The sequence below is a fragment of the Nicotiana tabacum genome, chromosome 7 (assembly GCF_000715075.1).
Source record: "Nicotiana tabacum cultivar K326 chromosome 7, ASM71507v2, whole genome shotgun sequence".
Lineage (NCBI taxonomy): Eukaryota > Viridiplantae > Streptophyta > Magnoliopsida > Solanales > Solanaceae > Nicotiana > Nicotiana tabacum.
In genome coordinates this window covers 79,742,114-79,756,646 of record NC_134086.1, presented here as the reverse complement: position 1 = coordinate 79,756,646, position 14,533 = coordinate 79,742,114, and the positions used below count along the sequence as shown (strand labels likewise).

Here is a 14,533-nt window from a genome sequence, read left to right as displayed (position 1 = left end):
ATTAACTATCACGACCCAGATTTCCCAGCCTCGGGAGTCGTGATGGCACCGACTTGTGAAAGCTAGGCAAGCTGAGTATTATAGATTCATTAACCTTTTTTACTTATCCTTTTTAACAGTTCAATATAACAGGTGATCAACAGCAGAATAATCATAATAAACAAAAATGCAGAAGACGAAAACTAATAGTTTAACCATATACTAGTACAGAATCCAACATACAACTCTACCCAGAATTTGGTGTCACAATGTCATGGACTATCTACGAATACTACAAATAGTGGTCTGAAAGATAAATACAAAGTTGTCTATGAAATGCATAAAAGAAACAGGATGAAAAGATAGAAAGAGATGCCATGGCCTGCGGACGCCTACAGGACTACCTCGGGTCTCCGCCACTGGACTGAACGCAGCAACCTCACTGTGGTCCAAAAGCTGTAGCATCGGGATCTGCACACTATGCAGAGTGTAGTATCAGCACAACCGACCCCATGTACTGGTAAGTGTTTATCCTAACCTCGGCAAAGTAGTGACGAGGCTAGGACAATACTACCAAACAAAACCTGTGTAGTTGTAATGACCCGGCTAGTCGATTCATGAATTACTGCTTTATTTCCCCTATTTCTTCTTCTTATTGCCTTGTTCAGCTGTATTTTGTATTATCGGGTTGGTTGGCTCGAGTTCGGAGAGGTTTTGGTAAGGTTTGAGACACTTAGTCTCTTTTGAGTAAGCTTAAGTTGGAAAATTCAATCGGATATTGAGTTATGTGATAAAGGGATCGGATATGAGTTTCGATGGTTCGGATAGCTTTGGGAGGTGATTTGGGACTTAGGATCATGATCGGAATCTATTTTGGAGGTCCGGAGTGGATTTAGGCTTGAATTGGCGAAATTGGAATTTTGGCGTTTTCCGGTTGATAGGTGAGATTTTGATATATGGGTCGAAATGGAATTCCAGAAGTTGAAGTATGTCCGTTGTGTCATTTGGGATGTGTATGCAAAATTTTAGGTCATTCGGACGTGGTTTGATAGACTTTTTGATCAAAAGCGGAATTTTGGAAGATTTTGGAATTCTTAGGCTTGAATCCGATGCAAATTTGGTGTTTTGATGTTGTTTTGAGCATTCCGAGGTTTGAACAAGTTTGAATGATGTTATGGGATATATTGGCATGTTTGGTTGAGGTCTCGAGGGCCTCAGGTGAGTTTCGGGTGGTTAAACGGACCAAAATGCATAGTTAAGAAGTTGCAGATTTTTGGCTTCAGCTGTTGCAGGCTTTTGGCCTTCGCGTTCGCGAGTGGTCCCTCGCATTTGGGAAAGGTCGGGATGTGAGGCATGATTGTTGGCCTTCGCGTTCGCGAAGGAGGTCCCGCATTCGCGAAGGGTTGGAGTCAGGAAGCATTGCATTCGCGAGATAGCAGACGCATTCGCGATGGTTTGAGCTGTTGAGGCATCGCATTCGCGAGGGGGTCGTCGCGTTTACGTAAGAGGGATTTTGGTCAACTTAAGTTTTTGCTTCGCGAACGCGAGGCGTTGACCGCATTCACGAAGAAGGACTTGAAATGACTGGGCAGAAAGTTTAAAAGATTTATTTCCGCTATTTTGGGTCTAAGTTCCTCCATTTTTGGGCGATTTTGAAGCTTTTTGAAGGGGATTGAAGAGGGAATCAAGGGGGAACACTTGGAGGTAAGATTTATGGACTTAATACTCAATCCTAATGTGATTTCTACCTAATTAATCATGGAAATTATGGAATTTAAGCCTTAATATTGAAGAACTGGGGCTTGTAATTGGAGACCTAAAATTGGGGATTTGAGGGACCATTTATGGTTGGATTTTGGTTATTTTGATATGAATGAACTCGGGGAGTGATAAGGAGTCTATTGATGTAATTTTTATCGGATTCCGAGACGTGGGCCCGGGGGTTGGATTTGGCCAATTTCGGGATTTGTGTTGTAATTTAATTTCTTTCGAGTGGGCTTTGTTCCCTTAGCATATTTTGATGGTTTTGCACTGATTTTAGTTAGATTTGGAGCATCTGGAGGCCGATTTGAGAGGCAAGGGCATCGCGGGCTAGAGTTTGGACCGGATAAAGGTGAGTAATGATTGTAAATGTTGTCCTAGGGGCTTGAAACCTGGATTTCACACTGTTGTGCTATATTGAGGTGACGCACACGTTAGATGATGAGCGTGGGACCGTGCACCGTTGGGGATTATGAGTTAGTCCATCCCAAATTATTGTTTTACCGCATATTTGATTGAAAACTGTTTGCTATCATCATGTTTTGGGCTGAATTCATATTTGGGTCTCGTCACTATTTTTATTTTTATATTTGCACTCAGTCATGATATATTCTACTATTTTCATAACTCAATCATGTTTACTCTGTTTTAACACTTTAAATGATATTTTGGGCTGAGCATCATATTTTACTGTGCCCGAGTGGCTTTTAGAGATTTCTGACTGAGTAGGGCTGAGGTCCTGTGTTATGAGGATTATTATGGGATCGGGCTGCATGCCGCAGTAGTGTTGTACTGATTATGATTATGAGGCCGAGGGTATGAGTTGTACGCCACAAGGTGGCTTGATATGAGGTCGAGAGCCTATTGATTATGCCACTAGATGGGTTGATATTGCGCTTGGGCCGTAAGGGGCTCCTCCCGAAGTCTGTACACCCCTAGTGAGCGCAAGTACCCAGTGTGATATGTTATATAGCCCGAGGGGCTGGTGTTGTTCCAGGTTATTACCCGAGGGGCTGATTCTGTTGACATTGTGCCCGAGAGGCGTATTTTATGTATTTATCTTTTCTATCTATTTTTCATCTACTTGTTTAACTGTTAAAAACGTGTTTTAAAGAAGCTTGTACTTAACTAAGGTGTTTTATAAGATTTCACTATTTTATTGCATTTTTTATTGGTTTTACACTGCCTCTTTATAGCATGTTGTTGTGTTTTACGTGATTTCTTATTGCTCAGTCTTCATTTATTGTTATTACTCACTGAGTAGGAGTACTCACTTTACTCCCTGTACCCTGTGTGCAGATTTAGGAGCTTCAGGTCCCGCCTTGAGGGTTGATTGCTCCCAGCAGGCCATTCAGAGTCCACGAGGTAGTTGCTCGGCATTCGCAGCCTAGTGTTTCTCCCTCATATCTCACTTTCTATTTCTAGTTTCGTAATAGACTGTATAAACTCTTTCAGACTCTTAGACACATGTTTAGATGCTCATGACTGTTGACATCCCGATGTCGGTCTGTGCCGGTTTCCATAAATTGTATTAATTCACTTTTATTTCGGGCTTATTAGCATATTAATGACTTAAATTATGTTATTATAATTGTTTAAAATGAATTGGGTGTTTTGTCAGCTGGCCTTGTCTTTACGAGAGGCGACATCATGACCGGGTATGGGTTTAGGGGTCGTGACTAGTTGGTATCAGAGCCTAGGTTACATAGGTCTCACGAGTCATGAGCAGGTTTAGTACAGTCTCGCGGATTGGTACAGAGACGTCTGTATTTATCCTCGAGAGGTTGCAGATCCTTTAGGAAAAACTTCATATTCTTGAAATTCTTGTCGTGTGAATCTATTGATCCGAGTACTAAACTTCTGTTATTCTATTCTCTCACAGATGGTGAGTGTCACACCTCCTTTTACACACCCGAAGGTAGTACAAGGAAATTTTTCCAATTAAAGTGACATTATTCGAAATTGGATTATTTATTCAATTCAGAGTCGCTACTTGGAATATTTTAATTGGTGTTCCAAGTCACCGGTTTATTTTAAATCCCAAATCGAGGAAATTTTGACTTTCCTTTTGAAGTCTACGAACCGAAAATTCTGAATAAGGAATTCTGTTAACCCGAGGGAAGGTGTTAGGCACCCCCGGATTTCGTGGTTCTAGCACGGTCGCTTAAACTATCATAATTGGCCTATTACCTGATTTTAATACATGTTTTAGCCTATGGTATAATTTTAAATTATTAATCACTTTTAGTTAATTTTAGGAAGATTCAACATCATCTAAAACACGTCTTGAACCACGTCACATAAGTGCACCCGCGGTCCACGACGCATTTTATCTAATGTTGTTGACATTTGGATTTGGGTCACATAAATGCACACCCGAATTTGGGAATTAGGTATCATGACTATGTCACGGGAACCGTACCCATAGTCACGATCTTTTATTATTAATTGCACCTAAAGTAAGCTGCGATATTCATAATTATTGAAGATTGTTGTAAGGCCATGCTTTATGCATAAAATTTTATTAGGGAGTAAATAGGATGATTAACAGGATCTATTTTGTCTCAAATCAATTAGAGCCTCAACTTAGACTAATTAAGTTTAGAGACCAAGCATACGGTCTAAATAAGCCTTCCTTATTATACTCCCATTTGCCTATTCCCAAAACTATACATATCCCAAAGAATTATTGAGGCCAAATGAATATGATACAATAAGAAGGTCCTAGACAGCCAATATCTACAAGAAAGGCTAAGGAAGGAAATTGGCACCACAAATATTTAAAGAAAACATCTAAGACATATTTGATATGAAAATAATTGAAATTGAAATGGAACTCTCATGGCTTTATATGTAACAGAAGCAAGCAACGTACATTTGGAGGCATTTACTGAGCTGAAAGCATTTGATATTATTTTAACAAGCTAACAGACAGCAAGAAAGAATGAACGAGAAAACGGACCTCTGCAAACTTAGAAGTTCGTTTTTAAAAAAACAAAGCTCGGTAACGAAAATTCAATCAAACAACTCGCCGGAGACCTCGACGACCTTGACGGGTTGGGCTCAACTTAAGAGACCAATAGCGGTTAAAGAAACTGAAGCCGCTAAGTTTTGTAGTGAAAGAGTTGATCGGAGATGGCACAACTCCGGCGAAACGCCGGGAAAAGCAGTGACCTAGCGGAGATAAATTTACATGGCTTCAGAACCGATTTCTGAAGTGGGATAGAGAAGCCGGAGCTGCTGCGGTTTGCTAGATCTTTTGCTGCATTTTCTGCTAGTGTCGTTCCGCTAGGTCTCAATGTTGGGAGATGATGGCTGCTTTCTTTTTTGTTTTCTCTTTTTGAAGATGAAACTAGCTTTTTAATTGTGAAAGAGAAGCCCAGAATCCGACGGGGGAGGGGGTTCTTCTTTGATTAGGAAACTGCGAATCTTTTTCTAGAGGTCTTTGGCTCTCAATTTTTTGTTCTCATTTTTGTTGTGTATTTTTCTGAAGAACGGCGGATCTGTAAGGTTTTTTTAGGTGTAGGTCTATGTAGGGATTAGGTACTATTATATAGGGGTAGGGATTAGGTTAGAGGTATGGGCCTAGGAATTATAGGCTTGGTAATTATGGACTAGGTCCAAAAATTAGGCCTAAAGATGGGTTGCTCGAGCCCAAGTTTTATTCTTTCCTCGCGAACTAGATTAAAATACGATCTCATTTATTAATTAGTCCTACTTAAGTAAAACAAATGTTAAAATAAGACTGACCGTTAAAATAAACTATTTTTTGTTGGTATTTTTCAAGATTAAAAATGACTACAAAATATTAATGGAACAATTTTTGTAATTTTGATTTTTCTTGTAATAAAATAAATTAAAAGAGTAAAAATTAGTTGAAATAGCTATATTAGGCATAGATTAAATATTTACGTGCTAACATATGAAAAATCTTGGGGAAGGTCAAAAATCACATGTCTACAGTTGCCCCTCTTTGACTGGAAACGCGAAGAGTTTTTAGACAAAGAATGACTAGACAGGTTTTTTGACCTGATCCTTATTTAGGGAAACTAAAAGCTAAAAGAAAGGAGAATGTGACCGAGCCCTGGTATCTGAGCTGCCTAAATATCCTTGGCTATAAAGGAATCAGGCCACGTGTAGTTCAGAGATGAATGAGGTGATGGAGTATGCCGAGGTGGAGAGCCGATTGAGGTGTCGTTCCGTCGAGGTTCCAGTCAACAGTCTTGTTATTACATCAAAATCAAAAAAGAAAAAACTAACTAAGCCTATCAGCTACGAGTTACAAGATCCCTATCTATGAGTCTTCTGAAGCTTGATCTTGAGTCTTGGTTGGTTCTTCATGAGGACTCTGATCTGAATCTTGATACTTGTTAGCTGCATGTGTTGGTTCAATCTTCTTCCAACTTCTCGGATCAAGGCAGGACATGCGAAGCTTGTGACTTCAATCATATCTTGAGCAGTTCGCGTCTTTTTTCGCTTCAGCACTCTAAATTCACTTCTTTTTGTTTTTTTCTTTTATTTATTCTGGATTGAGACTCATTCTTTTGGTCATCTCGAATCTTGTGCCTCGAGGTCAGACCTACTCAGACACAAAAACAAACAAACGAACGAAATTTCTCTACCCCAGTTTTCACTGGGAAAATTTTGTGAGTTATTTACAATAAAAAATCTAAACTATTTCTTCATTGAAAGCAATAAAAATCCGGATTGTGTATCCTTGGGAGTAGGGAGTGAAGCCCTAAATTGGGAAGATTGCCAGGTTATGCTGGAAAGATGACTGGGTTATGCCGGGAAAGAAAAAGGTCATCGGGTTATGCCGGGGAGGTCATTGGGTTATGCCGAAAAAGAAAAAGTCCTCGGGTTATGCCGGGGAGGTCATCGGGTTAGGCCGGAAAAGAGAAAAAAGGTCCTCGGGTTATGCTAGAAAGGGTCCTCGGGTTATGCCGGGGAGGTCCACGGGTTATGCCGGGAAAGTCATCGGGTTATGCTGGAAAAAATAAAAGGTCCTCGGGTTATGCTGGGGAGGTCCGCGGGTTATGCCAGGAAAGTCATCGGGTTATGCCGGAAAAGAGAAAAAAGGTCCTCGGGTTATGCCGGGGAGGTCCACGTGTTATGTTAGGAAAGTCATCGGGTTATGCCGGGGAGGTCCACGGGTTATGCCGGGAAAGTCATCGGGTTATGCCGGAAAAGAAAAAGGTCATCGGGTTATGCCGGGGAGGTCCACGGGTTATGCCGAGAAAGTCATCGTGTTATGCCGGAAAATAAAAGGTCCTCGGGTTATGCCAGGGAAGTCCACGGGTTATGCCATGGAAAGGTCATCGGGTTATGTTGATAAAAAGAAAAGGTCCTCGGGTTATGCTGGGGAGGTCCACGGGTTATGCTTGGAAAGTCATCGGGTTATGCCGGAGAAGAAAAAGGTCCTCGGATTATGCCGAGGAGGTCCACGGGTTATGCCGAAAAAGTTCATCGGGTTATGCCGAAAAAGAAAAAAAGTCCTCGGGTTATGCCGGGGAGGTCCACGGATTATGCCGGGAAAGTCATCGGGTTATACCGAAAAAGAAAAAAAGTCCTCGGGTTATGCCGGGGAGGTCCACAGGTTATGTCGGGGATCAACTAGGGAGTGGAACCCTATAATGAAAAAGACTACCAAGTTATGCTGGCTGCGACTAGGGAATGAGACCCTATGTTGGAAAAGACGTAGCTAGAGATTGGAGGCCATATGCTACCATGGTTTTGAATTTTCCTTCTTTTTCCTTTTTTTTATTTTCATCATTTTTCTCCTTTTTTTTTATTTCATAGAATGAGTAAATGCGGGAAAATTTTTTGGAGGGGACTTCCCTTTTTGGATTGTTTCTGCAAAGCTGTTTCTAGCCCTTGCGCAGTTTCTTTTTGGTTGCACCTGCTTCTTGCAAGGTTGCTTTTGGATTGCACATGTTTCCTATTTTCAAACAAAAAACAATTGTTAGTTTGAAACGGTTGTTGGTTTTGTGGTTTTGATTGTTTCAGTCACTTGATCTCGGCCCGGCTTCTTTGATGAAGATCTCAATTGCAACTGGTCGTTTCCTGGGGACCGATTTCATTTCAGGCCCTGGAGAACCTCTGGTTTTTCCAGACTTTGCCATGACGGTTGGTCACGTGGGACTTCAGCTTTCAACTTTATTTCGCCTTTGTGGGCCTTTCCCTTCTGACTTGTTGCCTTTTCTTTCTTTTTTTTTTTTAACTTCGGAGCATTGGGGAACTTTTGCTCCTCAAACTTTGTCCCAACGGCTAGTCGCGTGGGACTTAACCTTTTTCATCTTTATTTCGCCTTCATAAGCCTTTTATTTTTGGATTCTTTCTTCCAAATTCAATTTCGGAGCATTTGGGGTACTTTGGCTTTTCAAACCTTTGCCAAGACGGTTAGCCACGTGGGACTCAACCTTTTTAACTTCATTTTGCCTTTGTGGGCATTTGACTTTGATTTCCTTTCTTTTCAGGAGTTTTTCAATTTCAAAACATCAGTCTCCATGGACGGTCAAGGTTGACTTGATGCCCCCAACGGCTGGGTACCTTATTTCACATTAGCTCGTGTCAAATGAGAACCCTATAAATTAGTCTTGACATCCCTTCTTTGTCTCAGTTTCGGAATAGAGTTAGACCGAAAGGGATTCAAAGGAAAAACAAACAAAGGAATGGATAAATGAATTTAGACAAGAGGTATCCCTCTCGGGGAAAGGAAAAGAGGACTTATCTGGTGTACATGCGGACTTCAATAAACATGACATGTCTTTTGGACTGGATGTCTGATCTGTGTAAATCGTCCAACTCTCAGAAATTCATCACAACGTTTGCCTCAAAATCAAGAACCTTGCCAGGACTCTGTCGATGCCGATGGTTGTGAGGATCCTCTTCTCGATCAGGGGTTCCCTTTGCGGTTTTCACGAGCTGACTACTCTCATTTTTGTTCTCACCATCTCCTTATAGTGCTGTTTACGAGTTTTCACTAACAAGACTCTCTCATTCTTATTTCTCTGCTTACCATCGCCTTACGGTGCCCGTGTGGGTTTTCACCATTTTATTTCTCTCATTTTGATTACATCGGATCCAAGTAGCTACATTCTCTAATCCTCGAACATTCTCACCAATTGATCGGAAGGACTTGAACAGGATTTGGATAAAAAGGATTTGGATTGAGTTACAACTTTGGAACCTTTTGGGCGGGATCATCGCCGAACCATTATAACATCTGCCCCAGTTTCAATTTTTGGGGGACTTTGGATTTTTGTTTTAGTGTGACTGAACCGCAGAGAGGTTGCCTACGTATCCTTTCAGAATCAAGTCGAACGTAGTTCAGGCAACTTTGTTTTTGATTTTCTTTTGTTTTTCTATTTTGTTTTGTTTTCTCTTTCTTTTTCCTTTCCTTTTTTCTCTCTTTTTCCGTTTTTTTTTTTCATTTTCTTTGTCTTTTCTTCCTTTTTTTTCCTTTTTTCTCCCTTTTTTTTACTTTTCATCTCTCTTTTTTTTGAATTTTTTTTCAATAACACTTTTAGGTTCCAAAGAGGGTAATCAAAGAAAAGTAACCGGCTCAAAAGGTTTGCAAAGGGTTGATAGTATTTGGATAGCGAGAAAGAAAAGCCTTCTTCATCCCAACCAGAGAACATTAATGCTATATAATGGATCCAACATAGTACCTTTTGACTGCATTTGTATTGACAGTTATTTCAGGGACATTTCGTTTGATGTATCCCCACTACAACGCACTCTTTTGGCAGTGCTCTTGTTGTAATGTATGGACCTTTCCAATTCTGGAACCAATTTTCCTTCAGTTGTTCCAACTCTTTGTTTTATTTCCTTAAACTTTATCTTCACTGCGATCTAATCCTTGATTCATTATTTCGAGGTCTACAGCTTTCAGGATACGGGCATGAAGTCCGCAAGCATGTCATGTTAATGAAATCTACATTTAACAGAACTAAAAAGAGAATAAGAAAGAAAAATGACAAGACTAAGAAAAGAGACATTCTTGGAAATGAAATATTAATTTCATTTGATTTTTGATTTTTTTCGTTTTTTTATTTTTTTTTTTTCAATTTTTGAAGATAGAAGGGTTTACATCAGAAAGTAAGACAATAAGGTAAAACATCCGGATCACACCCTGAGATAATCCGGACGCAGAAAGGCTAGCAAGACTGGCTACCGAGACTCCCGTCTGATAGGGAACTTTCATGCTTGGCGACCATTTTTTGGCTTTTCTTCTGTCTCGGCAATGGCTGCAACGGCCTTCAGTGTCGGATCAAATTCCTCAGCTTCACAAACCATTCCGACTATTGGTCTGATGTAGTGGGCAGGCAACAGATTGTTCATCACATCCGGAGTTTCTTCATCCCGAAAAACGATTCTTTCAGCTTCAATCAAATCTTCAACTGCCCTTTTGAGGGTCCAACAGTCCTCCGTACTGTGTCCCACTGCTCCAGAGTGGTATTCACATCTAGCATCAGCTCGGTGAGAGGGGGACTTGGGGTTTGGCCGGTTCAGGGCCACTGGCTGCAATAGATCTAGCATGATTAGCTTCTGGAACATGCTTGAATACGATTCATCAATAAGGGTGAACTGATTCTTTCTGAAAGGCTCTCTTGGGTGAGGATTGTATTGGGGATCATTTGGTTGAGGATTAAATGGAGCTTGGTAAGGATGGGCATTTCTGAGAGGTGGAGCTAGATTTTGTGGATAATATTGCGGCTACAGGTAAGATCGCGTGCTCATCACCACATAGGGAGGTGGTGCCCCGACATAAGCATCATCTTGAAGGGGATAATAGTGTGGTGGGATGATAGGAGGCACATATGATTGGATGAATGACCTGCGGGCCCCCCTCGAGCTTGACACTATCATGGCTCCCTCTTCAAACCCATTTATGTTCATCAAACCCTCCAAACCATTCTGAGCAGCCTGTGATGTGGCCTTAAAGGCGGCATGACTCAAGATTCGGCCCGTTTTTAAACCGTTTTCAACAATTTCCCCAATTTTAATAGCCTCAGCGAACGGCTTACCCACAACAGACATCACGTTCTGGAAGTAGTCAGCCTCTTAGGCTTGTAGAAAAACCATGACCATTTCAGTTTCTTCCATTGGAGGCTTTACCCTGGCAGCTTGCTCACGCCAATTGACATCATATTCACGGAAGCTTTCCGCGGTTTTCTTTTTCAAATTGGACAAGGAATTTCTGTAGGGAGCGATGTCCACATTATATTGGAACTGGCAGACAAAATCTCGAGCCATATCTCCCCACACATGCCAATGAGTAATTTCTTGATCCGTATACCACTCAGAAGCGATTCCGGTGAGGCTTTCCCCAAAATAGGCCATTAGCAGCTCCTCTTTTCCACCAGCACCCCTTAACTGGTTACAGTATCGTTTCATATGAGCGATCGGGTCTCCGTGCCCGTTGTACTTTTCAAATTTTGGCATCTTGAAGCCAACTGGCAAGTGGACATGTGGAAACATACAGAGGTCAGAGTATCAGACACTCTTTTGGCCACTCAGACCTTGCATGTTTTTCAGGCTTTATTCTAGGCTCTTCATCTTACGAGCCATTTCCTATTGCTCGGGATTTTTAACAACCTTTTCTTGCTCCCCCTAGAGATCATATTGCGGAGGTTGAGTGAAAGAGCACGGGGTCACATATGTTATTTCTGGTTGAAGCTATGGACCTTGAAAGGTGAACATTGGAGGCGATGCCCTTGAAGCCGGTGCCTGGGGGCGAACCACAGAAGGCATGCCAGGATCATTGGAGGGCATTGGAGGGTGCCCGCATGGGATGAGCGGGTTGGGCACAGGGGCGTTGGTAACCTCACCTGACCTGGGGATCAATTCAGGGAACCCAGGGATTGCACTTGGCGGTTCCCTACCATTAGACCAGGCATCCCACATTTTCAATATACGAAGACACAACATCTTATTTTCTTCAGCAGTTGCTGATTCTAGCTGCAGAATAGCCGATGCTGGGCTATCCTTAGGACCGATGATTAGTAGATTGCTTGCGGAGGCCATTTGTGCCTTTGGATTTTGTGAAGTAGGGGAGGCTAGACTACCAACAAAACGTACCACCAAAACCTGGCTAGTTTGCACATCCAACAACCTTGTTAGTTTTGAAACATTTAACATATAGGAAATCGCACGTTGGGATGCAATGCACCTAACAGTTAAACGCTTCTACCGTGTGTTTGAACGGTTGCATGTTTCATCCCAGCCTTAACTAAACCTTTCAGTATGTACCTCTTTTCTTTTATTTCTGCCTCCCTTAATCACTCTTGATTTTTTCATTTTGTTTCTGTCGCTCTTTTATTTTTGCACTCTCTTTTTTTTGTTTTTGTCACTCTATTTTTTTCACTCTTCTTTCTCCTGTTTTTTTCACTCAATTTTTCTTTTAGATAATTTTTTGGCTATGATCGAATCCGATAAGGATTTCCTACGTATCATGACGCCGCATGAATCAGATCTTGCGTAGTTCGGGAAAATCGAGAATAGAGTAAAATATACTAACTCTTTTTTTAAAATTTTTATAAAACTCAGATCATGAAAGCTTTACGATAGAGAAAAACATATATATATTTTTTTGAAATTTGGTTTTTTTTTGTTCTCTTTTTTTTTGGAATTTTTAAAAGAAATGTTTTAAAAGAAGAAAGGAAATAATTTTTGGATTTTTTATTTTGATTTTTCTTTTATTTTTTGAAAGAAAGACTTCTAAAAAAATTCCTTTGCTTTTGATTTGAACTTTGGAAATTTTAAAAGCAATAGAAAATATTTTTGTTTGAATTTTCATTTGTTTTCTCTTTTTCTAAAGAAGAAAGAAAATATTTTTTTGGATTTTGGAAGTTGCCTCTTAATTTTCGAAAGAGGAACTTTTAAGAAAATGTTTTGGATTTCTGAGCTTTTATTTATTTACAAAAGTACTTCCAAAGAAAAGCAAAATATTTTTGGACTTCAATTTTCAATATTTTTATGGACATTTACAAAAGAAGGACATCTAAAGAGTATTTTTGGTTTTTTGTTTCTGATTTCTTTTTTTTTTTTGAAAAAGTACTTCAAAATGAAGGAAACTCGTATTTGGATTTTGATTTTTATTGACTTTTCTTTTTATTTCTCTTTTTTTTTGTATGAAAGACTTCAGAAAGAAGGAAACTATTTTTTAAGTTTAAAAATATTTTTTTTTAAATTTTCTAAGGAAATTCTTCTAAAGAAAGAATTAAAGGAAAATACTTTTTGAATTTTTTTTTAAAAAAAATTGGGGCCGGAACCAATGAGGTTTGCTTAAGTATCTCACATCCGGTGAGAATCAGACCCGCATAGTTCGGTCAGTTTTTATGGAACAAGGGAAACATGGCACTTGAAAATTTTGGCTCATTTTTAAATGACTTTTCTTTTTTTTTAGAATTTTGGAAGAGTTTCAGGATTTTCAAATATCTACCTCACTATTGGTTTTTTTTCTTTTATTTTTTTTTTTGATTTTCTTTCCCTATTCTAGAAGCTGGTCAACATGCAAGCCGAAACAAATAGATGCGCAAGTAGCACGTAAAATATGCATCATGATGGTCTTTGATTCTGGGGTCCACCTGTCCTAGACGGACCCAACCCCTGTGTTGAGTCCCCAAAGTCAAATGTACATGATGCAAACAAACGTTCCTACTAGGGATCCGGCATGAGGCTGAATTATTCTAAGTTTTAAAACCTGGGTATATTGTTCTAGACTTGTGTACCCGAGCGGACAACTCGAGCCGGGGAGGGGGCTACGTACCAGGAACCAAAAGGTCATCCGGCTTTGTAACTTGTCCGAACCTCTTTCTTATTTCAAGGTATGACAGTAACAGAAAGAGGAGTCACGCCAGCGTGCACATCCCCGAAGATGAGAAGAGAATGGTTTCGTAATAGTTTATATACAGTTCAAATAATATCAAAGCGGTAAAAGCGGCAATTAGCACATTAGGCTCAACATGTAATAAATCAGATAAAAGCCAAATATAAAAGTTATTCTAAGATCAAATTCTTGAACTTTGAACCATGTGGTCGTGGGTGCGATCCCCAGCAGAGTCGCCAGAGCTGTCACACCTCCTTTTTACACACCCGAAGGTAGTACAAGGGAGTTTTTCCAATTAAATTGACATTATTTGAAATGCGATTATTTATTCAATTCAGAGTCGCCACTTGAAATATTTTAATTGGTGTTCCAAGTCACCGATTTATTTTAAATCCCAAATCGAGGAAATTTCGACTTTCTTTTTGAAGTCTGCGAACCAGAAATTCTGAATAAGGAATTCTGTTAACCCGAGGGAAGGTGTTAGGCACCCCCGAATTCCGTGGTTCTAGCACGGTCACTTAAACTATTATAATTGGCCTATTATCTGATTTTAATACATGTTTTAGCCTATGGTATAATTTTAAATTATTAACCGCTTTTAATTAATTTTAGGAAGATTCAACGTCATCTAAAACACGTCTTGAACCACGTCACATAAATGCACCCGCGGTCCACAATACATTTTGTAAGCACGTGATTTTTGCTTCACGGACAATCGCTCCAAAAGAAAATAAAAATAGTGACAAATGGCTTCGCTGTACAATTTTTCGATCTTTCCGTGACATGTGTTGTTAGTCGTTTGTGAGTCTGGCCATTTTGCATCTAGTCACTATCAAACAAAAATACAAAAAATATATGTGTCGTTAAAAGAAAATTCAAAAATATAAATATATGTGCGTCGTTCATTCTAGGTTGTGATTTAACTTACTTAAATATTTTCGTGGTAATTGTGTGGGAATG

At 40.0% G+C, this 14,533-nt stretch overlaps 1 long non-coding RNA gene across 1 annotated transcript; it reads right to left on the bottom strand.

Annotated features, from left to right (window-relative positions):
- Nucleotides 1-233: 233 nt before the first annotated feature.
- On the bottom strand, nt 234-11,299 carry LOC142182717 (uncharacterized). The gene is made up of 2 exons (XR_012711701.1): nt 4,703-11,299; nt 234-450 (listed from the first exon to the last, which is right to left on the bottom strand). It is a non-coding gene; the product is annotated as an uncharacterized LOC142182717 (long non-coding RNA).
- Between the last annotated feature and the right edge of the window lie 3,234 nt (nt 11,300-14,533).